This window comes from Podarcis gaigeae (assembly GCF_964106915.1).
Source record: "Podarcis gaigeae genome assembly, chromosome: 4".
Taxonomy (NCBI): Eukaryota; Metazoa; Chordata; class Lepidosauria; order Squamata; family Lacertidae; genus Podarcis; species Podarcis gaigeae.
In genome coordinates, this window is record NC_139677.1 from 22,733,727 (window position 1) to 22,745,924 (window position 12,198).

At 41.5% G+C, this 12,198-nt stretch overlaps 1 long non-coding RNA gene across 1 annotated transcript; it reads left to right on the forward strand.

Moving 5' to 3' along the window:
• The first annotated feature begins 3,914 nt into the window (after positions 1 to 3,914).
• Positions 3,915 to 9,740, forward strand: LOC310843014. The gene is made up of 3 exons (XR_014563456.1): positions 3,915 to 4,152; positions 6,239 to 6,367; positions 9,292 to 9,740. It is a non-coding gene; the product is annotated as an uncharacterized lncRNA (long non-coding RNA).
• The last annotated feature ends 2,458 nt before the right edge of the window (positions 9,741 to 12,198 follow it).

A 12,198-nucleotide genomic window follows, 5' to 3' on the forward strand; every position in this document is an offset into this window, starting at 1 on the left:
CCTAAGGTGGGAGATACATTCCAGACATTGTGATATATCAGCATATCACGGTAGCTAGCTGCTGATATATCCTGATATTGAAAAACAGATATTGCCCAGCCCTTGTAGCAGGGACACAGGTACTGCAGAACCAACCCTGCTGAAATTAGGCTTGAAAAGCATACTCTCTTGTAGCTGATAGAAGAGGTTGTGTCCATGACAGTGTCTCTACAAATTTGCCCACCAACTAAAAAGTTTGGTGAAGCAGGTCCTGGGGCTTAATTCTGCTCCAAATTTTATCATGACACGAGTTAACATTCTCCTTAGTGTGAACTTGTACCACTGATTTCTTTCTTGCATTGTTGATTTGGGGCCAGAGGATCTTATTTGTCTATTAGGATACCTTGAGCTCCTGCCGCTTACTAAGAACCCACTATTTCACCTAAGTAATTATTTGTCTTCTGATTTATTTTCTCTTTTGCTATGAGCCCCCTACCCCAGTATTTGACTTCCAAATTTCTGTTTCCTCCTCCAAGATTTTGTGATAGCCCAAGGAGGAATTTTAAGTTAATAATCAGAGGTCCAATGTACCCTAATAAATTATGTGTCATGTTATGTTTTTGAAACATGGTACCAATAAAATCTTCTTCTTTTTTAATGAAAACGAGTTACTTTGAAATCAGTTCTGTATTTCCAAGCTAGGACTTCAAAGAGATCGGTTGGAGCTCAATGCAGATACTGGGGTTCTTTTAAAGAAGAGGTGGGAAGCTTAAAGAAGTTATCTGAATGAAAGTTTTGACCCCGTTCTTCTCTTTGCAAGCAAGTATGCCCTTAAAGAAAAGTTGAAGGACTCTTCTGAACAATATGTGATGGGGCACAGGGACCCCTAAGGGAGAGGGAATTGCCCAATATCAGGCTTCGATCAGATACGTTATTCTATGAACTCTCTTTAAATTCAAGCCATTGAGTTGTATGCTGAAAATGTAGTTTGTAGACAGGTCTATTCCCGGAAAGCAAAGCAAATTTGTTGAAGTTAAGCAGGTCTGGAGCTGGTTAGTGCTTGGTTTGGAGACTCCCCTTGAGTTCTCTTAAAGGCAGGCTTTAAATGCAATAATTAAAAATATAGTCACAATTGCAGAGTTATTGGTTTATATATGTCACTAGGAAATGTCATAGGGGGTGTAGTAAATGCTTTCTTGCAAGTGATCTAGTTTTACGTTTCGTGCATACCAATAAAAGCTTGAAAGAATCTGTCCGTCGTGCAAATGTAAGCCTAGGCTTCAGTGCAGTGAAAAATGAAGAATGTACTAAGTTCTCAATGCATAATTGTTCTTCTGATGACTGACTTTTAATGGTGTTTATAATCTATCTGCTTATTAGCTTCAAACCATGTGTTAGTGATAACCAACTTTTTTTTTTTTTTACTATTATCAACAGCGACACAGTTTACCGTGTGGTAATTTACATAGTTTACATGTGGCTTCATGGAAGGCCAGTTGCCTGGATCATTCTGACATGTGTTGATTTTAGCACAGTTCAGTACTCCACCAGAAGCAGTGTTAGAAACTCGGATATATAAACTACCGTATTTTTCCTTCTATAACACGCAGATTTTTTCTTCTAAAAAGGAAGGGGAAATGTCTGTGCGTGTTATAGAGCGAATGTGTGGTCCCTGGAGCCGAAAAATCATGCAAAAATCAAATCGCGGCGCTGCACGCTGCACGGAGAAGCGAAACCTGAAAAGAGGAAGCGGCTGCTTTCCTGCATTCTGCCTCAGGGTCTTACTGCCCACCCTCCTCTGTTTCGTTGCTGTGTTTGCTGAAACGGAACAAAGAGCAGGGAAAGCCCCTCCCCTCCAGGCAAGCTCCGGTGCTGCTGCGGGAGAGGGAGAGAGGGGGGGGAAGGGAGAGAGAGAGGGGGGAGGGGGAGGGAGAGAGAGAGGGGGGAGGGAGAGAGAGAGGGGGAGGGAGGGAGGGAGGGAGAGAGAGAGAGAGAGAGAGAGAGAGAGATAGATGGCTGGCTTGGGTGGGGGGAAACTTTTGCCTTTCTTTCCTCCCTCCCGTTAAATCCCTCTCCTGCATTCTTAGCCAGCTGCTTCTCTGCACACCCCTCTAATGCCCCTTCTTTGTTTTTCCTTCGCTCCCCACTTAAAATGTGGTTACAAAGCATGGATCCTCAGGATCTTTGCATTGGGTCACCCCAAATTCACCATCAGAGCACATAGCATGTCCATGGCTACAGCCTGCCCCCCAAAAATCACGCACCCACTGTTGCCTGGGGCTGCAATGGTGCAAAAACGTGGTTACAAACCATGGATCCACAGGAATTCTCAGGATTTTGGCATTGGGTCACCCCAAATTCACCATCAGATCACATAGCATGTCCATGGCTACAGCCTGCCCCCCCCCCCAAATCACATACCCACTGTTGCCTGGGGCTGCAATGGTGCAAAAACGTGGTTACAAACCATGGATCCACATGGATCCTCAGGGTCTTTGCATTGGGTCAGCCCAAATTCACCATCAGAGCACATAGCATGTCCATGGCTACAGCCTGCCCCCCAAAAATCACGCACCCACTGTTGCCTGGGGCTGCAATGGTGCAAAAATGTGGTTACAAACCATGGATGCACAGGGATTCTCAGGATTTTTGCATTGGGTCAGCCCAAATTCACCATCAGATCACATGTCTGTGGCCACAGCATGAAGCACAAAAATGATACATCCACTGTTTCATTCAGAATGTTTTTTCCCTTGTTTTCCTCCTCTAAAAACGATGTGCGTGTTATGGTCAGGTGCGTGTTATAGAGCGAAAAATACGGTAAGTGCCAAATGGCTCCTTAAACCAAGGTTACAGTCCCCAAAATGGAATGTCTAATTGCCTTCTTTGGGCAAGATGGCTCTAGAGTCTTATTTTTCAAATGGTGGACTGAATGACTGATTCTCAGTTAAACCTTTGGCTAGTTCAGATGACCACCTTGAGCTAGGTTAAGAATTTTGAGAACTTAAAGAAGAAAAGTCACTTGATCCAAGGCCAGTCTCTCTCCCTCCCTCCCTCTTGGCCTATCTAGGGTTGCCATACATCTGGGAAATCCCGGACATGTCTTCTTTTTAGGGTCTGCATGCCCATCCAGGGGCAAATGTTCGGGTTTCTGGGGTACTTTTTTATATAAAAAATATATATGTGCAGGCGGCTCTGGCGCAGGTGACTGGCAAGCAGGAGAGACGGCAGCTAGTAGAGCTGACGGGCAGGAAAATTAGCATGGGTTCCCCCCCCAAAAATTGTCAAAATGTCTGGATTTTTACTTCTTGAAATGTGGCAGCCCTAGTCTTACCTCTTTCTTAACGGTGACTGCTCCTGCTCATGCTGCACAGGAGAAGCATTTTGGTTCCAGAAATTCATTTCGATTGTGCAGATAAAAGATAACTGATAGAATTCTACAGGAGGGGGTCTTGGTGGGCAAGAATGGTCCAGATCTAATGATCCTCAGGCATGCACCTCCAGGTGCTGGAGGTGTCTGACACAGTTTTGGCCCCCAAGTGGTTGAAACTCGGTCGCAAGTGGTCGAAAACGGCGTGCAAAATGCGCCTGGCTAATTTCAAATGCCAGTACCGAGGACCTTATGGCGGTTCCCCCGCTGTGAGAAGCCAAGTTACAGGGAACCAGGCAGAGGGCCTTCTCGGTAGTGGCACCTGCCCTGTGGAACGCCCTCCCACCAGATGTCAAAGAGAAAAACAACCACCAGATTTTTAGAAGACATCTGAAGGCAACCCTGTTTAGGGAAGCTTTTAATGTTTAATAGACTATTGTATTTTAATATTTTGTTGGAAGCCGCCCAGAGTGGAAACCCAGCCAGATGGGGGGGTATAAATAAATTATTATTATTATTATTATTATTATTATTATTATTATTATTATTATTATTAGAAGTGTGGTAGGATTCTTCTTGCCTCTTCACAAGGCAATACAGATGGACTAGCTTTCCAAGTGGTTAGATGCACGCTTTGAATTACTTGCAGGAAAATTGCAATATGAATCCTCTCCATGTTTTGTTTCCTACGGCGACACTGGCTGCTTTTATAACCCACATCAGTTGCATTGTGTTGCCTAGAAATAATAAATGAACGAGGCATCTCAGAAAATACCCACATACCCCTGTCATGGCTTTCTCCAGTAACCCCAAATGCTATGCATTCAACTGCAAACATTTTGACGTAACTTGGATATCCCTATTAAGATGGGGAAATGGGGAGACCTCTGTTGGTCACCATGTCGCCGGGGAGTTAACTGAGCCAGGTTTCCTTGCAAGATGGAAAATGAGATGTTATAATCGTTACACAAATGAAGTGTCACACAAATCTTTACCTCTGGAAAATGAATTGGGAAGGTGGCTGTAATTTTTAATTAAACTGGTATGTATGATTGCTGAACTCAAAAGTTCCTTGGAATTTCTTGGAAAGGAAGATGAAATCGAAACAGCTGCTGGGATTGTATTGTGTATGCTCCATTCGCAGAGAAAGTAACACGTTCAGCACACTGGAAAATGTATCATGAGCAAAAGTTTATCTCAAACTTGCCTATCTCATTAAATGGATGCACTACAAGCCAGGGGCTGAGAGAAGGATCAGTCCCCTTTTCCCAGCTGGAATCCCAGCCATCTGCGATGAACAAGATCTTTGTATTGCTAGATCCAAATAACTAAATCAAAGCTCTTGGCTTTTCAAACGCATGATCTGTGAAAACTGGCATTGTTAAAATGTACAGTTATTTTAAAGATTAATTCAAATATACAATCCGTACATGTGTATCTCTATTAAACAGGAGGACTGGAGTTTTAAGCTCAGATTTTTTTTTATTGTGCCTTCCAGAGGTTGCTTCTAAGAGGTTGATACTTTACCCAGCTTTTGCTCTAGCTCCTGCCATTGTTATTTTTTTCCTATTCTAGAAAAGCTGCAAAAAGTAATGACTAGATACGGGGGGGGGGGCACTAGGGGCGCATTGGAAGATGGCCGACAATACCATCTCTCCAACCCACACAGGGTAATTAAGAGGCTGTTATGGGAGTAGGCAGCCTCCCTTGTTGCCCCAAGGAAATGGGGAACACTGCCCTTGCCTGCTGTGCCCATAAATCGCCCCCTAATTCGAAAGAAGGGGGTGAGGGCCCTAGGCAGAATGCCCCCATGTGGACCTTGGCTCTCCTGGACGCTGTCTCTGATCGCGCACTAGCTGCAGCAATTTGGAATAATTAATTACAAAAGAAGCAAATGCACATATTTCAAGTGACCTCTGCGAAAGAAGACGACGGGTTGGAGAAACGGGAATATTTTATGATGAAGATACACCAAAGGCTGGGTATGTTGACAATGGGACTGAATGGGAGGGGGACCTTTTTTACTTTCCTTCTATGTGATTTACAAGAACCCCTCCTCATTAGAATCGTCTGTTGAACTGACCCAAGCAGGATGATTAATGTCTGTGTGGAGATAAACTTAAACCAAAAGTATGCTTTATGGAGATCGAGAAGCAATAAGAGCTTTTGGAATGGCGCAGCAATTAATTCAGAGTCGCCATCTTGCCAAAGGATTTATAGCGGGGAAGAGGAACGGACTTGTTTTCAGACTGCATTCCTCGTGAATCTCCTCAGAGGTTTTGAGAAAGGAGGCAGATTGGTGAAGGTTAATGACGCTAAGACTGTTTTGATGTATGGAAGTGATATATGGAAAACGTCTGGATATGGCTACTGGATAAAAAAAAATATATCCACGCAGGATTACTAACTGTTCTAACCAGCTTGTGGAGACTATCAGAGGTCACAGAGAAAGGAAAAATATATGAAAATAACAACAAGAGATGTGGAAAAACAATAAGAAAGGACTGGATAGTACTGTGAATATCATAAGGTTAGATTTGTGGACATTAAAACAGCAGTAAGAAGCAAGAAGTTGATTGGATCCCCTTCGGAACTTGAAATATGGGTACCCCCAACAAAAATTTAAAATTCGGCTGTGTAATTTGGAATTTATGTAATTTGGTTTGATTTGATGTGATTGGTCGGGTAATAAAAAATTATTCTTAAAAAAATAATAATGACTAGATACTGTTAGTTAAGTCTTGAAAACAGCAAAATAGAAAAAAAAACAGGGTTAAAAGCAGTTTACTTAAGAAGAAAGGTGTATACGGCCAAATATTACTGCAGAATTTATCATACTAGTATTGAAGAAACACGGCTTATCCTCAAACGAACTTCCTTGTTTTACAGAACTTTCCCAAGCTTGAATGCAACATGTCAAAATCATATCCTGGATTCGACAGAACCAACTGGATACCATGGTACGCAGCAAGGATCAGCCTCCAAAAATAAGCAACTGAGGATTTTGCTGATGTTTTCGTAAGTTTGTTGCTTTCTCTCACCTTAACTGCTCCATTTTAAATTAATAAAACAACTTTTGCACCTTCTGTAATCTGTCAACATAAAATCAAAGCCTTCCCAGTTTTTTTCCTTTTCACATTTCCAAAATGGATGAACTACTAGATAAACAACATACTTCAACAGCCATCATTATTGAAGGTATTTCCCCCCCAATTTGTATTTTATAAAGTACCACTGATTAAAAAAAACCTACTGGAATCTGCTTTTGGGTTTATATCTAATAAGGTATTAAAAGTATTTTTTAATATTCATTGCCAAATGCATTATGACATTGGAGTCCCTAGATGTTTCCCACATTCTGAGTGTTTTCTTGTTATATAAAAAGTAATTGCTAATCTTCCATATCATTGTTACTCTGTATTAAATGCTTAATTTTTTGTCAGGCCTCTAACTGGACGGTATTTTCCTTTCAGCACCATAACAGAATGTCAAATTTGAAAATATTGAAATGAACATGGCTCATCTGGTCTCATTTTGGCTTTGATCTGTTAAGTGACAAAATTTACTTGATCAAAAAGGGCCCTTTATGTAAACCAATTCCCCCACAAAAATGAGTGGCTCAGTATAGCTTGTTATCAGATTTGTTGATTAATATCATGTGAAGGGGGACATTTCAGAATTTTAATGTTCATTTACATTCCACATTGTTAAAGAGACTTGACGAGGATTGCATGTTAAATTATTTCAATACTTGCTTGGTTAGAAAATGCAGCATATCATTTGATCAGTGGTACACAGGTTGTTGTCTCAAATAATTATTTTCTCCTTGCATTTTTCAAACTATTGTCAGTCTGTATTCTTGTTAATTCTGAGCCTAGGTTGTAGGAAACAACTGAGCCACCCTGAAACAAAACCTTTTGTGACACTCAAGTAGATTTTTTTTTTGCCTGCAAAATCTAAATGTATTTTTGCCAATTATAATTCCATGCCTTTATGCATGGTGTTGAGATAGTGGTTAGAGTTTCCTCCTCCCTTTCAATATCTATCTATCTATCTATCTATCTATCTATCATCTATCTATCTATCATCTATCTATCTATCTATCTATCTATCTATCTATCTGTCTACATCTATATCTATCTATCATCTATCTATCTATCTATCTATCTGTCTACATCTATATCTATCTATCATCTATCTATCTATCTATCTATCTATCTATCTATCTATATCTAAATAGTCTTAAGTTTTATAAAGGCAAATACAAAGCTTAATATCTTCCCCCCTTTTTAAACCAAACCAAGACTTTTATCTAGATACAATAAAAAACACAAAGGAGGGGGGGGAGAGAAAGAAAGAAAGAAAAAGAGAAAAGAGATTAAAAGAGAAAGTTAGAAAAATAAGATTCAGAAAGTAAAGAGCTTCTGATTCTACATCTATATGCTATATAAATACAATATTCACTTTGTCCAATCCAACACCCAACGAAGCCACTTTCTGTATCAACAAACATTATCTCCAATCCTCCAATCCAGGTAATCATTATACCATTTTCTTTTTCACATAAAACGTCCATGAGAGGTTTCCAGGCTTTAACATGCCAATTTTGACATCTCAGCTAGGTCTATATCTAGGGCTGCCACACACCCGGGATTTCAAAGGTGGAATCAACATGCAGGGGAAATTTTCCAAATGGTGACGCTTTGCCCTGTATCTTGGGCAAGTCAATTGGAAAACCACGGGTGTGGGGATTTTTTTTGTGTTTTTTGAAAAGAAAAAAAGTTCAACAACTTTGGTGTTTTCCTAAGAAAAGCTCAACAATTTTGGGGTCTTCCTCAAAAAGACTCAACATCTTTTAGGGTGTGTTGGTTTTTACTTTTTGAAATATAACAGCCGTTCTTTCATTTTTGGTGATAAGGGGTCCTTTCCTATATAATTCTTGAAACCTACCACCCAACAAAACTTTTGGGTAAGGAGATGTCTGGCCGACAAAGGAAAGTACTTTACACAGGACATAATTCTGTTTATGGATTTTACCACTAAAAGTTCATAAGTGTTGCCCTCGAGCTTAGATGACTTTAAAAGGGGCTTAGACAAATTCATGGAGGTGAAGTCTTATCAGCTACTAGGCATGATAGCTAAGTGTTGAATATAGATTCAAATGTGGTTTGTCTCTTAGTGCTGTCAAGAAAGAACAGGAGAGGGCTGTTGCTTGACCTTGTGTCCTGAATCCTGAATGCTTTAGTTTAGATTCCTGCATTGCAAGGCGTTGGACTAAATGACCCTTGATTTGCATGTGTGCTTTTGAAATCCCTGCAGATCGTGCTTCTTCTGACTGAAAGCTTTCCTCACCTGTTAATTCCCCCCCTTTTTTTTCTGTAGCAAGGATCTAGAAGGCCACCAATCTGCTCAAAGACCAGATTTTGAGAACACACATGCTTTGCAGGTCGTTGCCAAGTTTGAAGAAAGTTTTCTTTTTATAGCAAAAGCTACGCTTTTGAAAACAAAGTAGAAACATGTTGATGGCGATAATACTGTTATGTACATGGTTTTTTTGTTTGTTGGAGGCTAGGGGGCAGTCTGTCTCCGTAAGTGAAACCAAATTCATTTTCTCGCACTTGCCGGCTCCTCTTCAGTCAGTTTCCCCTCTCTTGGGCCTTTCCCATCGAATGAATGAATGAATGTTTGTGGCCAGTATTTTGCGTTGAGGTTACACATTCTTACAAAGGCCCCACTTGAAAATTGGTTCCGTCAAAAGTTCAGAGTTTAGCCTGCTCTGCTTTGAGAGCCACTGAGATAATGTGATTTGTTAACCTTATAAGTCACCGCATGGCTTCTTATCAAATGCATGGTTGGTGATGATTTCGTGACCTGGAAAGCGATTCCCAATTGTAAGGTATATTATTGTCTCTATCTGCCTGCATTACCTGCCCTTCCTACAGGTTGCTGCTGAAGCATAGCATAGCAAGTCAGAAAAGAAATAGATAATCCTACAGAGAGACTCCACAGCTGCACATTTTTTTGCTTTGTTTTTCAGCTGCTGTTATAGTTCTGTCTTCTCTTCTGATAATCTCCAGACGGTCACAACGATGGCTTCCTAGCTAGCCAGCTGCTCCAAAGGCATAAGCCACAGGAAGAGGCTTTGCGGGTTCTTGATGTGCCAGAAAAGTCGCCAGCACATGGATCATGGGGCTACGTAAATGATAATTTGCAACGTGAAAGGCGGGGAGAAATGAACTTCCAACTCGCCAGGAAAGGGAAAAGACACTATTTTTAAAAGGTTCAGGTGTCTTTCTAGCATTTTCCTGAGCAATTTGCATTTCCGTTCCTTGTAAACATAGGAAAGTTGCACGTTTGCCAAAACTCAGCAATAAAGTCGACTAAACGCTCATTATGTTGTGGTAGTTTTAAAATAGTCTTTTTTTAAAAAAGAAAATACTAATGCGCAACTTTCTTCAAGACCGCAAAAGAAGATATTTTTAATGTGTTAAGATATTAGAAAAAATTATTTCATGGTTCCCAGTATCCTACTTCGGGGTAGTAATGTTTTGGATGGATTGGTCTAATGTTTTTCCGTTCCTGGCATATGCTTAGATCAGCAGCTTGAATGTGTAGTTTGCCCACAATCTGGTGAACAGAAGCTTAACGCAGGCGTGTTGTGTAGGCTTTCCATTCCTTTCCTTCTCTTATTTTTATCTCCAGCAACTTCTCACAATTCCTGCACATCATTAATGTGTACGGAGGCGCCAACTTCTCGGGATGATTGAGGGGGCCCTACGCGACACCCTGTTATCACACGCACAACAGGAGGTGAAGCCAAACACCTTCTGAACATAGAGGGGTCCTGCCTCCTCAAATAAAAGAAACCTGGAGGGGGCCCCAAAGTGCCTCGTCCCCCAGGAACTGGTGCCTATGAACATATACCATTGGTGGGGAACCTTTTTCAGTCCTTCTGGGCATTCTTTTGGGGGCTGCATATGGGCCACGGTTGATGATTGCCAAATCCGGGTCTGTTTATGTGGGGAGAGGCGGTCTGTGATATATTGTGACATCTTTGTCTCTAGATGCCCAGATGTCATCTGTGGCTACAAGTGCCTTCCTCAGCTTGTCTAGACAAGCAAGAGATATTGTCAAAATTCAAGGCCGCATTTTAGCCACATAAAGACCCCAAAGGACGTTGTGTCAGGGTGAGGGGTATTATTCCCAATGGCTCCTTATACCTCAACCATTCTCTTTTTCCTCATCTCATCCTTTTAAGCTTTCCACCATCCGTGTTCTTCTTCCCCTTTTCAAATACTAGTTCTGTAGGATGATGATAACCTTCTGGTCGCTGGAAGAGGTAGTTAATCCTTCTCACTGGGAAGCGTATCCCCTGAATATTGGGGGGGGGGGAATGAAAGTATTGGTTGAGACAGTAAGCAGAAGGAAGAAAGAAAGGAAAAGAAGACCTTTGAGCAAGTGGCGGTTAGACTACTTGGAACATAAATTCATAAGACTTTAACCAATTTATACCAGCTGCTATTCGGATTTTTCAAGCTAAAGTGTCATCCCAGCTACTTTTTGAGCTCCCAATATGGATACAAGCACATCATAATGATTTAGATAAGATACACGCAAGTTTCTTGAGACGTATCCTGGGGCTGCCAAGTTCAATCAAGTATGAGACGATGTGAGGAAGCAAAAAAGTAGCTACAACCAGTCATTGTGGCAGCAACCATAGCTTGTGACATTGAAATACTTATTTCTGTGGTGGCTTGGTTTTTCCTTTGAACGTAACCAGCTCTGTTTCCCATCTGTGTGCGAAGGAAGGAATTTAAAATGGGGAAGTTTGCTTGGCGCAGTTTAACCAGAGTTTGCAATGCTGAAACACTCATAGTTCCTGCATGTTAGCTGAGGTCCCTTTCTCTGATTTCATTTGCGGGTATTAAGACCTCTTTGTTTAAAGGAGATGACTTGTGGCGAGGTAGATCCCAGTGTGAGTAGCGTTCCTCAACTCAGCTATGAAGATCACTAGATAGTTCTGGTCTTACTTTATATATAGACTGTGAGGCTAGGATATTATAATTTGCTTCTGGCTGCAGGATGGAATACAAATGTTATAAATTCTCCTCTTGTTGTGAGTTAGGCCTCCAGTAGGAAAAAAAATTGAATTCTGATGTTAAAAGATGAACTTCCATGTGCATACATAAGGCAGCCTGTAGTGTCGTTCATTATTTGTTACATTGCTAACTACTCAAATACTCGGCTGTGAGCCCTGGAAGAGCTGCCCCCTGCCTCGCAGGACCTTTTCCACCTGACCTAGAAGGGCAGGACCCTGACTGACTCCAGCTACAAAAGCTGAGGCTGCTGAATGGACTGTTGGTTGGGGTATAAACACTGGCAGACGGTGGGGTGCCATCACGGCTGCCCCCCTGCTCACACTGGGTGCCACGCCCCCATCGCACGTACAAGCCCTGCCCCCACCTGCTCTCCACCCCCAGGTGCTGTAGCATGAACTCCGCCACTGGGTATAAATAGTAAAATTATTATTGGTATTATTATTATTGAATGTGCAGGGCCTTTTCCGCCTGGCCTGGAAGGGTAGGGCCCTGACTGACTCCAGCTACAAAAGCTGAGGCTGCTGAACAGACTGTTGGGGTGGGTGTTTTTGGTATGTATTCAAATAATGCCCCCCCCCCCCCGTTTGCACAGTTTTTTGTTTTGTGCTTTTTTTCTTCTTTTTGTATCACTTTACTGCTTTATATTTGAATTCCCCCCCCAATAAAATATCAGTTAATAGAAAATAAAATAAAATAAAATAAGAAAATCAGTTTATGAGATTTCCAGAGCTCTCCTCCTTGTCACTTCTC